This window comes from Schistocerca nitens, chromosome 7 (assembly GCF_023898315.1).
Source record: "Schistocerca nitens isolate TAMUIC-IGC-003100 chromosome 7, iqSchNite1.1, whole genome shotgun sequence".
Lineage (NCBI taxonomy): Eukaryota > Metazoa > Arthropoda > Insecta > Orthoptera > Acrididae > Schistocerca > Schistocerca nitens.
In genome coordinates this window covers 208,116,041-208,122,604 of record NC_064620.1, presented here as the reverse complement: position 1 = coordinate 208,122,604, position 6,564 = coordinate 208,116,041, and the positions used below count along the sequence as shown (strand labels likewise).

General features: G+C 43.2%; 1 pseudogene; it reads left to right on the top strand.

Moving 5' to 3' along the window:
• The first annotated feature begins 281 nt into the window (after window positions 1–281).
• Window positions 282–399, top strand: LOC126195961 (5S ribosomal RNA; annotated as a pseudogene).
• Window positions 400–6,564: the final 6,165 nt, after the last annotated feature.

The window sequence follows — 6,564 nt, the reverse complement described above, 5'->3', positions numbered from 1 at the left end:
CATCGATTTGCAGTTGTATTTTGGAACACGTACTGCGTTCCAATATTAGGAATTTCCTCGAAGACAACGGTCTGTGGACACACAGTCAACACGAATTTAGAAAACACCGTTCTTGTGAAACACAACTAGCTCTTTACTCACACGAAGTGTTGAGTGCTTTTCACGAGGGATTTCAAATTGATTCTCTATTTCTAGATTTCCTGAAGGCTTTTAACCTCATAACCGATTTGTAATAATATTACATGGTCATAGAATATCCCCTCAGTTATGCTACTGGATTGGGCAACGGCCTTGCCGCAGTGGATACACCGGTTCCCGTGAGATCACCGAAGTTTAGCGCTGTCGGGCGTGGCAGGCACTTGGATGGGTGACCATCCAGGCCGCCATGTGCTGTTGCCATATTTTCGGGGTGCACTCAGCCTTTGATGCCAATTGAGGAGCTACTCGACCGAATATTAGCGGCTCCGGTCACAGAAAACCATGACAACGACTGGGAGAGCAGTGTGCTGATCACACGCCCCTCCTATCCGCATCCTCATATGAGGATGACACGGCGGTCGGATGGTCCCGATGGGCCACTTGTGTCCTGAAGACGGAGTGCCTCTTTTGGAGTACTGCTGCGCGGTGTGGTATCCTTACAGATAGGATTTACGGAATACGCCCAGAAAATTCAAAGAAGAGCAGCATGTTTTGTATTATCGAGAAACAGGGGAGAGAGGGTCACGTATGTGATATGAGAATTGGGATGGATGTCCTTAAACAAAAGCTTTTCTCGTTGCGACGGTATCTTTTCAAGAAGTTTCAATCACCAACTTTCTCCTCCGAATACGAAAATATTTTGTTGACGCCGACCTACAAAGGGAGAAACGATTCTCGTAATAAAATAATGGAAATCAGAGCTCACGTGGAAAGATATAGGAGGTGTTCGTTTCTTCCGCGTGCAGTTCTAGAGTGGAATAATTATTGTGCAGGTGCTTGCATGGATCCTCTGCCTGGCGCTTGAGTGTGATTTGGAGAGTATCCATGCAGAGGTAGATTATGCGAGTGGTGTTTCGAACATAAATTCGCTATTAATATTTGCCAGTTATCGTGCACTTTCTGTTGTTGATTGGTTTACAAGCGTTGGAATTAGATCTTGATAATATTTAACTAATACGGTGGCAGGGATGTCTGTGCAGGCTGTGGATGAACAAAGATATATAAAGCACATCATAAAGGGGAACTTCGTAATTTCAGTGTTTGTTTGTTATTTCAATAACTAACAACGCAGTGAGTGAAGTTACACCATCGTCGGCTAGACAAATGTCCGTCTGGTCTATAAGAGGCCTGTGGTGAAAGCTGCGTCTGAGGCACGTGAGGTTGCTTCGACTCTGTTTCGTGTACATTGTTCGTTGGCTAGGTTATTAATTATCTAATTTCGTCTGTGGTCATAATTTCTAAGAAACTGATTGAACTTCTGTGGGTGGAAGATATGTAGTTGTCGTTTGGTTGGCTGTGGGCGAACGGTCTATTTCAGTCGATTCGTCTTTGGCGGAGATTTTGTCAACCTGTGAGGGTTGGTTATTACCGCGGAATATGTTAGTGAGTGCGATATATTCCAGTGTTGAAATCTAACTGGATATTAGGGGATAGGAGCCGTAGTGCAAACATTTTGTCAGCGGCAAATAGCGTTACTATGCTGACCACTTCCTAATTCGTAATAAAGTTTGTACTTTCACTTAATTAACTGACTTAAACTAATATCTATGTGGGATGAGGGCGACTGCTCCCCGCAATTAAGTAAGTTGACCATTTTGCACCCTGCGTTCGAAGTACGATTATTATTTTTGTTTTTCACTAATCTACTCATGTACATGGAAGATTACTAGATCAATGGTTCCCAGTGTATACTGAAATAACGTTGTTCTTATTCGTTTACTGGTTGTATGACCAATGAATGAATTAAATAAATAAATAAATTTAAGGAAAATTTATTTGAAATTGTTGTCGATGAACTTCCTGCAGTGGACCTTGATTCGTAATCAACTGCAAGCACCAGTTTTCGGAAAAGTGATTCGATATGCATGATTTACCGCGAAATTATTGCCAACACGTGAAAGATTTAGCATTGTTAACGGCGTTTCTTTTCCGAGTGAGACCCATACGAAGAATTATATAATGTGCGCTGTCTGTTATTTCTGGCATGTTCAAAAGAACCGACACCACACATTTATGTAATTGATTCATCCCGACGGGCAGTGAAACCACAACTTTCAGTGCGGTTGCACATTTCGTTCGACCTCCAGCGGGAATCTAAAACTAGCGAGCATGGAGGAGACGACTGCGACTGCGGACAGGTGGCGCCAGATGGGAATGTGTCGGCTGGACAGTGTGGCCAGGTAGTCCGCGCATTTTCGTTGAACACCGTGTCCGGATTGTACAGTGGTCAGCGCAGTTGCCTCATAAATATGGGTTCCGGCTTCGAGGCCCGATCAGCCAAGTGTTTTCACTGGTCGCCGCTGATTGCGCGATGCAACTGATATCAACAGTCCTTTCTACCCCTCCACCTTCAGTTTACGAAATGCATCCCACAAACCAATGTCGATAGTACAAACCGGAATTTACACGAAGCTCGTGGTGTTCGGAATTTCTGTGTTTTGAAGTTTTCTGCCTAAGTTAGGTTGAAAACTTTGGCCGTTGTTTACTCAGAAACGGTCAAACATCTACGGATGAGCCGAGACAAATTTTCGCTTATTTTGACTCCTCTTCCATTGAGCGAAGGTTCTTGAAAAATCTGTTTATGGCACTTGCCGTGTTTTATTAGTATTAACGGCCATTGCCTTCAGCTTAACGATTCTTGCTACCAAGTCATCCGTTTCAAAAATGGTTCAAATGGCTCTGAGCACTATGGGACTTAACTACTGAGGTCAGCAGTCCCCTAGAACTTAGAACTACTTAAACCTAACTAACCTAAGGACATCACACACATCCATGCCCGAGGCAGGGTTCGAACCTGCGACCGTAGCGGTCACGCGGTTCCAAACTGACGCGCTTAGAACCGCACGGCCACACCGGCCGGCCATCCGTTTCAAACCTGAGTTTTTTGTGGAGGAAGGAAAATGTTTCTTTATGTGTTAATGCTCTTAGGTGGTCTTTAATGACTGTAGTACACGATTTACATAAAAATACCTACCCATTTTGAAAATATAATTCGTTCTCTTCGCTTCTTTCTTTCTGTGGTATAAACCAACTAATTACGAAATATTCTCTGTTGTAATAAATGGTAAAATGATCATTTAATAATTTCCATGCAAAGGAATGGTAACAATATTCAACTGTTCATTGGAATATAGCTAACCAACCAAGTGCGTTTATAATGGTGGTGATGAGCTGCTGCGCGCTGTTACACTGGCTAGGTGATATTTCCATAGTGATACCCTACGGTTGGCAGCACTTGCCCTGATGAAAAGGCTGAACATTCACAAATACGTACCGCAGGTTTCCATTGGGAAAAAATGCTTCTGTTGCAGCTAAGACAAAGTAAAAACTGATGGTAAGGGTTATGCAAAATCTTATGTGCGCTGTAGAATATGCACAAGTTGTGCCCTTGCTTAGGAAATGGTTGTGGCAGTGAAATTACGTTACCAACAACATTAGTAACTGAATACATGGTAGAGTTATTATGTACGATCTAATCAGTTTTGTTATTGACGATGGTTTGACCAGTAGTTTTATTGTATTGTATTGTGCGTTAACCGACCGGCGGATGTGGCCGAGTGGTTCTAGGCACTTCAGTCCGGAACCGCGCTGCTGCTACGGTCACAGGTTCGAATCCTGCTTCGGGCATGAATGTGTGTGATGTCTTTAGGTTAGTCAGGTTTGTGTTCTAAGTCTAGGGGACTGGTGACCAAAGATGTTGAGTCCCATAGGGCTCAGAGCCATCTGAACCATTTGAACCGATAGTATGTTAACCGGGGCCTAGAAACGACGGAGAGGCTCCGTCCCCCACGCAGCTGCAGTGTTCTGCAACCCCACGACGACTACCGCAGGCCACTTCACCTATCCGCCGCCCCACACCAAAACACTCTTTCAGGTTTATTGTGCGGTTCGGCTCCAAATGGAACCCCCAGCGAACGTCTCACACAAGACGAGTGTAATCATTATGTTTGCGTGGTAGAGTAATAATGGTGTACGCGTACGTGGAGACCTTGTTTGCGCCGCAATCGGCGACATAGTGTAGCTGAGGCGGAATAGGGGAAACAGCCCGTATTCGCCGTGGCAGATGGAAAACCGCCTAAAAACCATCCACAGACTGGCCGGCTCACCGGACCTCGACACAAGTCCACCGGGTGGATTCGTGCCGGGGACCATTCGATTCTCCCCGACTGGAAAGCCATGTGCTAGTCCGCATGGCTAACCGGGCGGGCTTGAGCAGTAGTTCCTCGTATTGATTTTTCATTTGTTCTGGCTTTAAAGCATTTCATAATATTATTTCTTATCTAATCCACTTTTTATTCTCAGAATTGATAACGTAATGATAAGCAGTGAGAAAAGAATAACTCATTTGTAAAAAACCATATTGTGATAAGCTTATTTCCTAATTGTTCAAGGTTCCCGGGTTCGATTCCCGGCGGGGTCAGGGCTTTTCTCTGCCTCGTGATGACTGGGTGTTGTGTGTTGTCCTTAGGTTAGTTAGGTTTAAGTAGTTCTAAGTTCTAGGGGACTTATGACCTCAGCAGTTGAGTCCCATAGTGCTCCGAGCCATTTGAAACCATTTGAACCAGGAAAAAGCAGACGAGGTTAGCGGCGGATTGCTCAGACACAATTCGTGTCCTTTCGTTAATTACTTTTCAGTTTAGTGCCCTAAACCCTTTGAGGAACTTCATTTCTCGGATATATGCAATATTTTTCATTTAAAATCACGTGGGTCTGGTGGGTTACCGCTTCCGAACATTTAAGTCTGTCAGCCCACTCAGTGGCCTAATAGAATGCTGATCTATGGATAAAAAAGTATAAGGTGGAAATCTATACGGTAAATTGTTGTATGAAACCTAGGAACTGTCTTGTGATCCATCATATTTTGCTTATTTCAGCACAGTTGTCCACCTTCAATGTGGGTTGGCTGCTTATCATGGCAGTTCTATTGCACTAATTTGCAGCATCTGCATATTATTTAATTTTCGTCGCACCTTTGAGAAACCATTAACTTTTTCAACCGTCATTGCGAGAGATGAGAAGAACTTCGTAGTTTTGTTGGTGTGCTTCTGTGTCGGGCGCTTCGTGGCAGTCGGCAAATTTTGAGAGATTGCGAATGCCTTACTACGACTTTAAGGACGCCATCGACCACAGTTTCGAATCAAATTCTCGAAGACAGTCGTTTCTGTGATTTAGCGAACTGTGCTTGTTCTAGACGATATTGGTAATTTGTAATAAATGATTTAAGTACTTGTTCACGGACGCTTTCTCGTTTTATGCTTCCACTGTACATGAAAAATATTTCCAACTGCCGAACCTGCAGTGTTGCCGCAAGGAGAGTGTCAGTTAGAAAAGACCGTGCATGTTATTTATACACTTTTCTGTTTCAAAGTAAAGTGTTTATCGTGTTCGGTTGTGTTCTACCAGCAGCTATTCATAGTCGCACCGTCGCTGGCCCCGGCGACCAGGAAGCACACATACTGAAGACATAGGTAGGCTTCTTTCTATTAAAGAGGTAAATAAAATATTTATATCAACGACGGTCAGTCATTATAAACGTGGCCTCCAATCCCCAGACACGTTACGTGGCACGGAAAAAATACAAACATAACAGTCTAATGTGTACTGTCAGCGTCACGAACTTCACTGCGTAAACATCAGCAATTTACGAACACGTGTCTATTCCGCATCTATCGTGACATCAAACATCACTTCCCGAACATTGATAAACTTAGAGTCCACTGTGGTCCGTGTATGTCTTACATGGAGATAATAATAAGAAGCCAAATCATATATATATATACAAAATTGTGTTGTGGTACTATGACGTTTAAGATTAATCACGGGAAAGTTCAGAATTGAGGTTTGCAGGCAAGATATTCTTTCAAGCTCCAGTAAGAGGACCTAATACCTTTGATTGGTGCTTTCTAAGCAGCGGCGCACCTTACTTTTTAAGGATGAATGAAAGTAAGGCGTTCCCGGATTCGATTCCCGGCGGGGTCAGGGATTTACTCTGCCTCCTGATGACTGGGTGTTGTGTGATGTCCTTAGGTTAGTTAAGTTTAAGTAGTTCTAAGTTATAGAGGACTGATGACCATAGATGTTAAGTCCCATAGTGCTCAGAGCCATTTGAACCATTTTTTGAAAGTAAGGCGGATAATAGAGTAGATAAGGGACTGCTCCTAAATTCACAATTGGGGAATCTCTTAAGAAAAATCTAAAAGGGGTATCCTAGCGGGAGAGTAGTATTTCAAAGATAGTTGAAACAACGGAGATATTAAAAAATGAATGGAACGTTTTCCTTATTAAATTAGTTTCATCGTGTCATCTCTTTCCAAAGATTTGATAAACTTGTTTCGTAAACCTTTTATCTCGTACACAGATGTGGAA